This window comes from Salarias fasciatus, chromosome 17 (genome assembly GCF_902148845.1).
Source record: "Salarias fasciatus chromosome 17, fSalaFa1.1, whole genome shotgun sequence".
Lineage (NCBI taxonomy): Eukaryota > Metazoa > Chordata > Actinopteri > Blenniiformes > Blenniidae > Salarias > Salarias fasciatus.
Window position 1 is genome coordinate 5,605,943 of NC_043761.1, and position 14,314 is coordinate 5,620,256.

Consider the following 14,314-nt stretch of genomic DNA (forward strand, 5'->3'; position numbering starts at 1 on the left):
GTAACACAACCGAGGCAGCAGCAGCAGCAGTTAAATAAAAACAAGGGGCCGAGGCCCCCCCCCCCCCCGGGGGCTGAAGGTGGCTTAAGGATCAATAAAATGAGGATTTTGTAAATCCTGTAAGAGCACTTACATCCCCTCCTTCGCTTCATATCTGAACTGAATTTCAAAAAAAACACTAAAAGTGGAGGTGGAAGGCTCTCGGAGGACGGGAGGAATTTGAATGGAAGCAAAAAGGTGAAACACACGACGAGGAGGAGGAGGAGGAGGAAGGAGGTTCACACACAAACACGTGCTTGGAAATGATCACTCGGGGTGAAAAAGAGGAAGCGAAGACAACAGCCTGGCGAACTTCACCACACGACTCCAATGACTTTAAACTGCAAGAAGCATCTAAAAGTTACAGTATGGAGATTTTAAACAACGCAACATTACACATAACTGAATGAGAGACTCTTTTAAAAGCATGAAACAATAAATTACACACTTAAACCATAATATTTCACCTTTACTTGAATTTTTGAAGCATGTCCTTTAACATTTCCATTTCCAACAATGATTCCAGCCATTAAAAACGCACATTCCGAGTAATTTTTCCCAATAAGGACCCAAATGTGTGCGTCGTACAGAAATTCCACGCAGAGAAAGGCGGCTTTCGATTTTCATTTATAACGCGGCTGAAAAGCCTCACCGCCACTGAAACTCAGCAAGAGCCACACTAATAAAATTCTCCTGGGCGCCTTAGAAGCTCCTTACAGCGGGGCGACACGGCTTTCAATTCAGCTTTTTACAGACTGATATCCTCGAAGCTGGCAATTTTTATATGTACTGACCCGACACATCGGCAAACTGACATTTCACTCCGATGCTCAATGTGGATTTCTGACGGCGGCGCCGGAGCCGCGGATCTCATTCAGGATGTCTGTAAATCCGCGCCGAAGGACGGGGCTGAACTCGGGTTTTACGCCTCGTATTTTACAGCACGGCGGCGGCGGCGGCGGGCGAAGGCAGAGCCGCACGGTTCCGTTTCCCTCCACTGTACTTCCTGACACACGATCTGTGTGAGCGTATAGAAAACGCAGCGGGCGCGTGCACAGCGCTTCTGTCTGCAGGATTTAAGCAGCAGAACCGGGACGGTACAGCTCCGGGCCACTCCGAACGGGACGCGGCTGCTCGGCGTCCGGGATGCATACTAAAGCGGAGGTGAAGTGGCTTTCGCCCTGCCGACACTTTATCTCCGCAAAACACACACACTTGTCGGTTCCATGCGCTTGGAATGCTAACCGGAGCTCTTTCTTCGACGGTGAGGCCGTGACGGAGATGAAAACGGCACCCATGCGCCGGGAAAAGCGTGACTGTGTTTTGGGGACAAGCGTTTGAGCGTGACTGCAAACACACACACACACACACACACACACAGACACAGCCCTGTCATCAGGGCCTGTGGTCTATTTAAGATGGCTGAAAACCAATTTAATGAAACCAAAGTCAATAGCTGCGCTGTTTTATTGCTCTACTTCCCCTTTTGTTATTCTCGGCAGGAGAGAGAAATGGCATTATCTTAAGAGGCGAAAACAAAACGGAGCCAAATCCCGAGCTTGGTTAGCTGACAACGCTAATACCAGCCTGTAAAGCTGGGAGAGAAAGCGAGAGAGGAGGAAGGGGTGGAAGGAGAGGCAGAGGGAGAGCAGACCTTTGAACGCGGGCCATCCATCTCTTGCAGAAAGAGCCGAGGCGCTCGGCAGAAACGCCCAATTCTTTAAAGGACTTAAAGGACATGTCAAATAAAAACGCCGCGACTGGAGAAGGAGTCAACGAGCCAGACCGCCGCTAACAGTCCTCCGGGCAATAACCGCTCCCCGCTAAGCTGTCCGATAAATCTGGTGGGCCCGGCCGCCGAGGGAGCCCCGGGCGCGGCGGCTCCGGGGAGAGGAGGAGGAGGAGGAGCGGGGGGGGCAGCGGCCAGCAAACTGCCCCGATCACTGGCTGATGTTTCCAGGCATAAGCAGTGTGGAGATGAGCTCCGGGTTCGTCATGCCTTCGCCCTCTGACAGACACTAAGCTGGTGTGTGTGTGTGTGTGTGTGTGTGTGTGGAATAGGAGCTGGAGACAATCCCTCATTGTTGGCTGTTTGTGCGAGGCTTGTGGGGATTGAGCGAGTTCGCCGGGGGGGAAGGCCATACAATGGCCGGTGTGAGAGGAGGAGCGCTCCCCTCGTCCAGGACACTGTCCGCCCTGTGCTCGCTCACTCCGCCCGCCAAGACAATGAATAGCTTCACACCAGCGGCCATAAGGCGTGCGAATGCTCACAGAGCTGTCTTGTGTAGATTGCATGCTCTGTCTTCTCCCCGAGGTGCTTGGGAGTAGGTGACTCTCCCAACTATAAAGGAATGAGCAGCTCCTCCATCGCCCCCGTGGCCAAGACTGACAAGGTGTTATTGGAGGCAGACAGAGCTCCGGTGTGTGTGTGTGTGTGTGTGTGTGTGTGTGTGCGCGTGCAGATGTGTGAAGCTCAGCAGGAGAGTGTCCTGGGGCTCGGATTAAGTCGTTGAGTGGATCCACTCCTGCCACAGCCTCTCCATCTCCCCTCCCTCTTCTTCCTCTTCTTTTCTCCCTCTCCCTCTCAATTTGAGCCAATTGTTTGCCTTAATGGCTTAACTATTGCTTCCATCACTCCGGTCTCCCTGCAGCACAGGGCCGTGACTGAGGGCTGATCCACACTCACACACTCTGTGTGTGTGTGTGCTTATCCAGACTGCAAAGGAAAAACCAAGGTGTGTGTGTGTGTGTGTGTGTGTGTGTGTGTGTGTGTGTGTGTGTGTGTGTGTGTGTGTGTGTGTGTATGAGAGTTTGAAACAGCTGCTGAGGGATGTTCGTCCCTCGCTGCACTCACATTCAGACAGCAGGCGTGTTCGACCCGGCTGCAGCTGCTCCATACTGACCATAAAATCTCATTGTGATTATTTCTTTATTCATACATCATCATCTTTTTAATCACTGTAAAAAAAAAAAAAAGAAAGAAAAAAAGAATAAAACCTCCTCAGTTTTCATTTTATATGATACTATAAGCGAGCGTATCGAGCCAAATGAGATATTTGAACCATCTGAACGGAAAAACTCCAGAATCAGTCAGTCTAGTGTCCGCTCGATGTGGTCTACGTCTACGCCACGTTTACGTGACGACGGTACCAGTGAAAACACAACTTTTCAAAAACACTCCTACTCCATCTCGGTGGGAAAATGCAACTTTTGGAAAATGCTGCTTCTGCGCATTGAGTGAGCGCATCGATAACAGCAATTCAGCTTCACCTTCCGTCCATATGAATGTCTCTATGTTGACATAGAGACATTGTCAGTGTTTATAAGATACTGTCCTCTGCATTTGAGTGGTTTCATTGCAAAAACAACCAACTGCACCCTCTAGTGGTCCAACAAGCTAACTGCATATGTTTTTAGCATTTCTGTCGTTTTGTCGTAAAACACTGCTGTTCAAACATGAAACTTTTGTCAAAGGAAAATCATACATTTTCACTTGAAACGTGTTTATGTGTTGAAAAATTGTATCGTGATGACAACAAACAGGCCCTTTATTCACTGATGTTAATGTCTTTCAGCTTTCTTTTGCTCCAGTTTACGTCCCCGATTGTAAATCACAGGAATTTCTGTAAATTATTCTTTTTTAAATTATGTCACAAATGCATAGGGCATGGAAGGCATCAGTTCACGATATATCAAGCTCGCTGATATTGCAATTCCGATAAATTAGCTCTAGATATATACCGTGCAGCTCCAGTCCAAACTCCAAACTACACTGACAGGCCGGTTTCAGCTGATGTTGTTCTGCATCTGCGGCGTTGAGCCAGCTGCCTTCGGCGGAAAATAACCACCTGCAAATCAGTTTCATGACAGAACTGACACTAAAACAGCAGCACAACTCAATCGGGGGAGAAAAAAACAACAAGAAGAAAACCGTCCTGGCTCGGAGACGAGGAGGAATGAGCTGCACGGGACGACATTAAGCTCCGGCGCCTCTCGGCGCTCGCAGCTGGAAGCCAGCAGTCATTCCAGGTAAGGAAGGCAAACCGGAGAGGAGGGGGCGCCGGCGAGTCAGGTAAAGGAGTAAACACAGCTCAGGCGCCTGCTCACACACACACACACACACACACCTCACATGCATATACACAAACAGGCTGCGGTTCAGCCCGGCTGCGCTGATCCCCCCCGCCCCCCCGCTGTTATTCTCTTCTGTTTCTGCTCTAAAACACACATCCGCTCTGACTCCCTTAACCCCTGGATCGTGCGTGCGCACACACACACACACACACACACACACACACACACATACACTCCAGTGGGTTCGTGGAGGGGCCGAGCTGTCACACACTTCTTCTCATTGGCAGCATGTTTGCAGGGTGTGTAACTGTCCCACAGGGGAACTAATCTTGTTGACAAGCAGAGTGAGAAACATCAGTTCCCCCCCGAGGGAGCGCAGCCACCAAGGTCAGCTACACACACACACACACACACACACACACACACACACACCTAGACACACACACACACACACACACAGAGAAGTGGACAGTCGCGTCTCCTCGAGGAGACACAGTGACAGATTGCTTCATGACTTTCACATCAAAACGTGGAAAACGAGAAGATGCTGCTCCGCGATTTAACATCATCACTCCATAATCACATCAGGCTCTTTTATAAGACTGAGCTGTAAAGAGTAACTTTTAAGTTTTAAGTTTGAGAGTGGAGGAGCACCAGTCTGATCATTTTTTATGAGATTTTTTTTTTTTTATACTGCTGCCACTTTGTGATTTACAGCACAATCAATAAGTACAATATCAAAGGCTCCCCCACTCCGGAGGTAACACACTCAGAGCAGCGTGGAATTAACCGAGCGGGACACAAAGTTGTTACTGGGGTAGAAACTAAAAAGTTCGAAAGCCTGATTTCACCACCAAAAAGAAAGAAAAACATCACTTGATTTCCTCAGAAAAGATGCCAAAAAGAACTTATTCACACACAAGATCATCCAGTACTGGGGTACGGAGTTACTGTTACGCAGCAGTAAGTCACGGTAATGAGATACAGAGTCCGAGTAATTATGTGAAAAGTCAATATGTGACGACACTAAGTCCTGATCATGAGATATCAAGTCATAGCTAAAATACTAAATCACCATAATGTGAAATAAAATCAACAATGTGTGATATTAAACCAGACTAATGAGAGCAAAAATCAGCCAGGCTCCACTTTCCCGGGAAATAACACAAACACACAACGCATGACTATTTAATATGATTGTGAGGATCAGTTCAGGTTCTGTTTACAGGGCAATGTTTTTGGGGAAAAGCTGAAAGATTCCAGTGTTTTGGGTGTTTATATACAGGACGGCTGCGCTCTGAGACACGGGAGATGCAACTTTTTGAAAACGGCGTCAGCCTCACAGTGAGGAAGTAAAGCCAGATTAATGAGACGCCAATGGAAGAATACGAGACACCAACTCATATGCTGAGCTGACATGAACTCAACATTATGTGAGAGATATAAATTAAACATCACGGAGTAATTATAATGTGGTGAAACATGAACGCTGGAAGATTAATTATAGCAACACTCGATAGGTCTGCAGTCATTATGATGTGATTTAAAGGCAAAATAAGGATTTACTAAGTCATTATAATGAGCTAAAAAGTGATTGCCATGACAGACCAAAACAAAACAATGAGTTGAAAATCCAACATAATGAGCTATTTAGTCCTTATATTGTTATACAGTTGTCATAACTTTAACACAGACAGGTAGCGAGTTAGTCCTTATAAAAACACGTAAAGTCAACTTTTTGTCAGAATAATGAAGAAAATATTCAAGATCAAGAGACACTAAGTCATCATGACCCAACAAAATCTGCAATCATGGACTCCTAAGTGAGAGTAAAGATGTAAGAACTGGAACATTATGAGCGACGAAGTCATAATAATGGAGTCCAGAAGTGAGGTATACATCCATGATTATAAAACGAGGAGAAAAGTCAAAATCATGAAGATTAAAGACGGAGTGGTGAACAGTTCGCATCTTAAATGAACCAATGCAAAGACATTAAAACCACTAAATGAGTCTTACTTATTAATATCAGGCAACACGAGTCCCGACTGAGGCCGGAAAGCAGCACCGATACACACAGAACACACACACACACATACACACACGTACGTATGAACCGCATCCACACACCACTTCACTTCATCGACCTGAATGTTTTTCTGCTGCTGGAACAAAACTGCAAACAAGATTATCAACTTCAACACAGCACAGGAGGCATGCTGCTGCACCCCCCCCCCCCCCCCCCCCCCCCATATCCACTCCTCACGCCGACAACAATCCCAGCCGCCTGTAACTGATTTTGTCACCGCCGGTGCGAGGCGGATTAGTGACTCAAACTAAACAAGTGGCATTCAGTAGCGACTGATTTATTTGGAAACGCTTTCAGTTGTTTTTTTGTGTGTGTGTGTGTGTTTTTTCCCCCCCCCTCCTGTAACTGACTTACAGCGAGTATAACTGGCTCCCGGGGGCCTCGGCACGAGCCAAACGAGGGAGTGTGATATTGCCTGTGATTCACTTGAACTTTACAATAAGCAATATTCCACCCACCTCGGGTTGCAGCTCTGGGATAACAGCCGCCGGTACGCCGCCGCGTGCAACACGCCTCACCTTCATTATCAATATTTCTCTGCAGCAGAGTGCAGGAGGGGGGGTGGTGGTGGGGGGGGTTTGATGGAGCTGGGAACCAGTTGAAAGAAGTGGCTCTATGATTGGCTTTTTATGTGTGTGTGTGTGTGTGTGTGTGTGTGTGTGTGTGTGTGTGTGTTACTGTGTGTGTGGGGTTGCCATGGAGACGTGGCAGCACATGCGACGCGGGGAAACGATCAGATAAATGTCACAGTGGCTAATGAAGCTGCACCGGTGCCCCGACGCTCAGCTAGCTCTGCACTAACGAGCTGCCGCACGCCGCCGCGCGCTAATGAGAGGAGACAAACACACACGCACACACACACACACACACACACACACACACACCTACACATATATAGATTCTCCCAGTGTGAGGGAAAAAACACTGTCACATGGTCGCATGTGGAATGCGTTTCGTTTGCCGTGTTTTTCCTGCCAATTCAACAAATCAGCAGAAGACGCTGCAGAGGCAAACCCCCCCCCCCACAAAAAAAAAAAAAAAACAGTGAATTTGAAAAAATAACTGAAATTCAACAATCAAAATGTACACCATCACTGCCTGCAGAATGCAAACACACTTCTTGTCGTTGCTTTATGAATCCTTCATGTTCGAAATGCAAACGTCCACATTACAGAGAATCCTGATCCAACCGATTGATTACACTGAATCATGGGACCAACCCACAAAAACAGTGCAGGGGTCGCTTTAACATGAGATTAAGTAGGTCCCAATGTAATCAACTGCCACCATCAGCCTGCACAGTAGAGTTCGTTCCCATGATCACACAGAGTAGACCTCCTCCTCCTCCTCCTCCTCCTCTTCGTCCTACTCTCACGTTAGGGAAAAAAAAAGGATTGTCCCATTTCTTTCAGTAGAGCACAAGAAGTGGAATGAACTCGACGCTCCGTATCATGCAGGAGCTGAGACTTCACTGCCTTCCTCCATATTTCAGCGCTCCAGAGCTTCCAGGAGCTGCACAAACACGAGGCAGCAACAGGCCCATTATTGATGCGTCAACACGGCCCGCCGAAGCATTTATCCGTGGAAAATCAACCTCCTCCTGAAAACAACGTGGGAAAAGGCCTTGAATCATTTATCTTTAGTCTTGATTTTTTCCAAATTCATGCATTTTTAAAAGTCACATCTGAGATTCAATATTTGAGTGGCGCGTCAGCATTAAAAAAAAAACCACACACTTAATATTCTCGTTATTGTCAATTCCACAACAAAAAGAGGGAAATATTACAAAAGGCGGTGAAACATGAACCGACGTCAACCCTGCAAACGACTCCAAAGTTGCCCGTTACTTCAGTCGTCTCCTCGGTGATCGTCTGGCTAATTCCCAGTCCCCGCACTTGTGTTTTCACTGCGAGCGTCACCGTCGTAAACACCAAGGTGCGTTTCTGAAGGAAATGCAGGTCAGAATCAAAACAGCTGCACTCGCTTTCAGTATGAAGCTTTCTCAGTAAAAAAAAAAAAACAGAAACTGGCAGTGTGAGGCTCCCCAAAAAAAAACCAAAAAAAAAAAAAACCAGTGAATGTATCACAGCTGAGAACCTGAAAGGAAGAGACTCAAAATATCTGAATAACTCTATTCAGCATGAAGGTTGTTCTTAACTTCCTCTAAAAGCGTCTGACGGTTCACAGTGGAACGCCGCCTTTATTGATGAGCCGGGTCCTTCCAGACCGAGTGCGAATCCCGCCCGGCCGTCTGCGCCCGTCAGCAAGGCGTCTCTCCGAAACGTTCGGTTCCACCGAAGTCGAGGAGTCCGTCGAAACGAACTAATCAGGCCAACTGTGCACGTTCAAACCAAACGCGAACACAGAAAAACCAACCACTGCACGCCCGTGCCAAAGCTCCAATATGTTCTGATATACTGCTAAGAAAAAAAATGCTTCAGAAACCTGCAAAGGTTCTGAGATTCCTTTTCTTTTAAATACAAGAAACATTAGCGAGTGATGGATTTTACTTTTGTTGGAGGCGAGCCGAGCCTGGAAAGTAATTTCCCACTGCCATCAGTGTTTGAATAGACATACAAGTTTGATCTAGTGGTGAAAAATCAATAGGTTTGCATCTGTTGAGAGCCTGAATACAAATATTGGATGTTGACAACACTGAGGGGAGAAGATGTTGGAGAAAAATCGAAGCGCGGGCTTAATGGCGGCGCGCGGGAGAGGTCGCGGGGTCGCCGGAGCCGATAGCGCTTCCTCCTCGCGGGACGGCGAGCGAGCAAAGTGAATTTCATGCACATCTGGTCACCAAGTTTACAAGCTCGCAATCACACAGATGGAAGCGATGACATAATCTTCCCTCAAAAATGAAAAAATATTCCCGTATGGGTGGAAAACTCTTATCAAACGCTGGATTTCGGCCTTGATGTTTTCGATTTTTTTTCAGGCATATTTTCTTCTTTTTGACAGCTCCTCGTATTATCTCCTTCAAATGATGCTTTCGAGCTCACATCAGCACGACCTGTGTGTTTGTGTGTGTGTGTGTGTGTGTGTGTGTGTGTGTGTGTGTGTGTGTGTGTGTGTGTGTGTGTGTGTGTGTGTGTGTGTGGACGTGATAAAAAGAAAGGGAGGGAGGGAGGGAGGGAGAGACGGGAGGGAGGGAAGGAATTAGAGCATCTTAAAGCCTCAACACCAGATTGGTCAAATCCAGGCAGCAGCAGCAAAATTCCACCCTAATCTTTCACACACTTCCTCTCTTCTTCACCCCCCCCTCCCCCTCCTCCTCCTCTACCTCCCTTTATCTTGTTGCTATGGGAACAGCAGTGTCGGAGGGCCACGGGGTGAGGGCGAGCTGGGTGTTGGGCAGGTGGGGGCCTCTCGGATCGACAGAGCGACGATCTCACCCTCCGCTCGGGTTGTGTTCCCTTTATTTTTGTTCCCTTTTTCTTTTTCTACACCTCTAAACCTCCTCCAGGTCTTCTTATCGCTGTCTTCTCCCCCCCCCCCCCCCCCCCGTCCCCCTCTCACTCCCACCGCCTGTGTTTTGCGGGGTTAATGAGAAGCAGCTTGTTTGCGGCGTGGCGCTAAACGTGCGTCGGCGCGGCGGAACGGCAGCGGCTCCGACGCCAAAAGCCATCATCTGACTCGCCGACGGGGACGATGGCCCATTTGACTAATGCTCCTCCGCAAAACCGGGCCCAAGACCAGAGGAGGCGGGAGTCGGGGGGGGGGGGGGACCAGATTGGTACCGCTTCGATTCAACTCGTCCGGATTCGGGACGCAGGTGACGGGAATAAAAGTCGCCCGGGTTCTGTGTTTTTTTTTTTTTTTTTTTATCTGCGTTTCGACAGTGATTTCTCAATTCCGTGCAGCTGCGCAGCGGGAAACGCCTCCCACACAGACCGCCACGCACGCCGGGCATGACACCTCTAAAGGGGACGACTGAGCGGGAAACCACAGGGTGCGCGCACACGAAAAAAATAAAAAAAAAAGAACGAGGAGCGATGAGCGCAACAGAGAGAGACAAAGAAGGGACGGACGAGGGGGAGAGAGCAAAAACAAACAACAAAACAAAACGGGCGCTTGGCAGCGGCGAAACGCCAACGACGATTTCACAACACGAGTGCGTTTGTCGGGGTTTTGGCACAAGTGCGTCCTGCTGCGAGCGAACCTTTACCTCGGCCGCGGCACAAAGGTTGCAACAACCTGAATATTACGGTGATCAGCATTCAAAAAGGTCGCTGTTTTCAGAGCAGAAAATAGATTTTCCAGAGCAGCGTTTGTTCACAGTGTGACTTACGGAGAGGTAAACAGGGGGCCGACACTTTCTGAACAGAAATCAAGAAGGACGCCAGTGTGTGTGTGTGTGTGCGTGTGCGCTTCAGTGTGAAACTTGCACAGTTTGTTCAGTTCTGTGCTTTAAGACTTGGATCAAGATCCGAACAGATCTGAATAGATGTCCCAGTTTTTTCTTCTTCTTCTTCTTCTTCTTTTTTTTTTTTTATAAAGTTAGACCTGCATACATTTTTTGTGCAATCAGAGCTTTGAAATCAGTCTGTTTACTTCAGTCTCCATGAAAAGAAAATCAAACTGCACCACAAGTAAAAATCAGCTGCATTTACGGGAAGTTCTCGAGCAAGAAAATGCATTTTTCCCCCCCACATAAGTTACCATAAAGACTGTTTTTAATACCTGAAAGAGTTTTCAGGTAAACACTGTGTTCTTCATATCTTATGTGACACTCCAGGTAGACGTGGAACCAGTCAAAGAGTCTCTTCCAGTTGGGTGCGAGGGTTTTGGTTCCTCACGATGCAGCAGTTCAGAGATTTGAGGTGAACAGCGATGGAGAACCATGGAATCTGAGCAACTGGCAATCTGTTATTGCACACCGGACAGTAAGAAAGGACTGACGAACGTTTTAACTTTCCAAGCTGTTGGTTTCACCTCTTCTGAGGGGTCGGAGTCTTAATTAGGACGGTCAGATTCCCCCGATTCCCTCCGTAATTCACACCATGGGCAGGTAGAAACCGCCTGGCACTTTAATCAAGCATCATTACTGCCTCCTTCACAGCCACACACACACACACACACACACGCACATTTGTATCGCGCACCCTCACAGGGGAAGAAGAAGAAGAAGAAGAAGAAGAAGAAGAAGAAGTGGTTGTTGTGGTGGTAGTAGCAGAGAGGATGCTGGGAGCAACAGAGAATAGGTGAGGTTGAACACGGCGGAGACAGACAGCCGGAGGAAACCTATTTATTGGCTGGCATGAGAGGGCAATGTTTTCTGTGTGTGTGTGTGTGTGTGTGTGTGGCCAGACAAAAGAGAAAAATAAAGGACCCGAGCAGTGAGAAGTTACTTTCCTCTGCGAGGCCACATCTGTAAGCTCTTGTTTGTGCTGTAATTTCCCTCGTAGATCATTTCACGCTGGATGCAGCCGAGTGCGTTTGACCTCAGGCTCCCTTTAAACACAAAGTACATCCAGGGCACTCTGTTCAAATGTACAACACATTCCTCAGCATGCCAATACACACACACACACACACACACACACACTGCACCCAGTGACGCAAACAGCTCCAGCTGCTTTGCAAAGTCATTCAGCTCCTTTTATTTTTCCTTTTGCTCCCTGTTTCGGTTCTTTTTCATGCCTTTTTTATTTTGCCCCCTTTTTTAAAAACGACCTTCAGTGTTTTACTTTGAGGCCCACGATTTTATTTCCAAACACAACTTATTAATGAAGTACTTCTAGGGTCATTGGAGGGGAATTTTGTGCAAATGAAACCAAGCTGAAGGACACTTTTTAAAGTTTCTCAAGCTGAACAAGACTCTGATCTGACACTGAGGGACGAAGACAAAGACGGCGTTTCGATTTCTGGTTTGCTTGATTTAGCGTTTCCAAAAAAACTCTGTATTGTCATCATATATTGACCGAATTGGAAAAACGAAAACAGCGCTTTGGGCGTCCGCTCACGCGACATCGGTGCTCGGGGCCACTGAAAACGCAACTTTTTGAAACCGCTCCGATTCCGTCTCCATGGAAACGGGTGAAAAGGCAGCGTTTTCACCTTTAACAGATTCAAAGCTGTGCGCCGTCTTCCCGGCGCTTCTGTAAAGCTCTGAATGCGTGCAGACTGTTTCTTTTGTTTGGAGGCGCCGCAGAATGAATGAAACTGATTCGCTTTCAAATGACAAAAAGCTGAATCTTATTGTTTCACCGCTTTTGTTGAATTGTAGATTTCACCGCCGGTTGATATTGCCTGCTTGGTGCAGTTCGAACTGCTCGTCTGAATCGTTCCTCAGACAATGAAATCACTTTTTTTTTTTTGGGGTGTTTTTCTAAGAGCTTGACTCAATAAAACTGTGGCAGGACAAGCTTACACTCTGGATCTCCGACGGCTGACAGACTCACCGCTGAGAGCCGCGGGACGCCTCCAATCTCCGGACCTGCCTCCCGGACAGAAAGCGCCCGGAGTCAGAGGCTTGCTAATGCCCGCTACAGTGTAATTACGCCTGTAATGTTGCGCGGGAGGAGGGGCCGGGCCGGAGGGGGGTGCGGCGAGGAGAGCGGCTCGCGGCGTTAAGGGATATTAAGGTGGGTGGGGTGTTCATTTTCATTAGGTTTTATGGGTTGGAAAAACATTGTCATGCATACCAATTAGCGGCGGAACAGATGGCTCAATATGTTTCATCACGTGCACACGAGCGCACGAGCGGGGAGCCGCGGAGGAGCCCGACGGAAACAGGCAACCGGCACCGGGCCGGTCAACAGGAGGCGGCGGCGAGCCGACAGCTGTTCGGAGAGAAGACGCCGTCCTCCCTCCTTCGTTTTCTGCTTTGGAATTTTTAACACTTTCCTTTCTGCCCTCCGTCGCAGGTCACGACCTCCAGGGCTCAAGGAAACCTGGATCAGTCTGTTCTGCGATGTCTCTCAGGAGCCAGCCATATGCTGACATATGCCGATGGAGTGGAGGGAAGGGAGAGGGATTGCCTCATTATTCGTGTGTGTGTGTGTGTGTGTGTGTGTGTGTGTGTGTGTGTGTGTGTGTGTGTGTGTTTGAGATCCCACACGCAAACGCTGTCAAGTGACCACAAAGCTTTGATCGATGTGGCTTTTATGGAGCCAAAAAACTGCATCAAGCTGACATTTTGCACTGATATTCCTGTATCTCTGCATCAGGTTTGCATCTGTTTGTGTGTGTGTGTGTGTGTGTGTGTGTGTGTGTGTGTGTGTGTGTGTGTGTGTGTGTGTGTATTTGCGTGTGTGTGTGTCTGAAGACAGCCTCCATCTCAGAACTGTATTCATGTCAGTGAATACAGTGAAAAGCCTTTGAAGAACCCAGTTCGGCAGTCAGCAGACACTTTGGGAATAATAATAATAATACTGATTTCCACACAATGATGATACTAATCATGATAATAAAAGGCTTTCAATGCATATTTGTGAAGAATTCAAACAAAAATACCCCGTTGTACTAATTCAATGATGTCCCTTCACACAACCAGTTCCGTATTGATCGGCTTAACAATAGTCGGCAAAGAAGAAAAATTTGTACAATACCCATCAGCTGTGAGGGATGAGTCTGTGACAGCTCAATGACAAGCCTGTAATGTCACATTGCATACATTTGGGAGGAAATAAAAATACCAGAACGAGCAGACAGATGCAGGAAATGCTCAAACTGCAAATAGACAAACTCCAGTGCCCCATTTACAGACGTTTTCAAGTGAAAGCTTCTCATTTCTGTTGAATTTTGGGTGTTTGTTTGAACAACAATGGCAACTTTCACGAAACGTTGAGTGTGTGTTTCATTAACGAAGCAACACACAGCAGCAAAAACAAGCAACAGCACTAAGTCGTGGCCAAACACGCGTCGAAACATCGAAACGTCGTGTAAACGCGACACATTTCTGAAAAGCGCAAAAGTGATGAATTCACACCTGAAATGTCAGTTCAGGAAAGCCTTAAGGGTCTGAAACCTTTCTGAGAGTGGGAGTAAGAGGTAAAACAGAAAACGTTTGAAAAGGTTTGAAAACTTAATTCTGCTTTGATGACGAGTAGAAAACAGGTTATCGACAAAAAAACTTGACTTAAAAAAACTAAACAAACCTAAGTAAGG

At 47.4% G+C, this 14,314-nt stretch overlaps 1 protein-coding gene across 23 annotated transcripts in view; it reads right to left on the reverse strand.

Annotated features, from left to right (window-relative positions):
- The window catches only part of celf2 (cugbp, Elav-like family member 2), a 196,112-nt gene that overhangs the window by 67,902 nt on the left and 113,896 nt on the right, over positions 1–14,314 (reverse strand). The window lies entirely within an intron of this gene.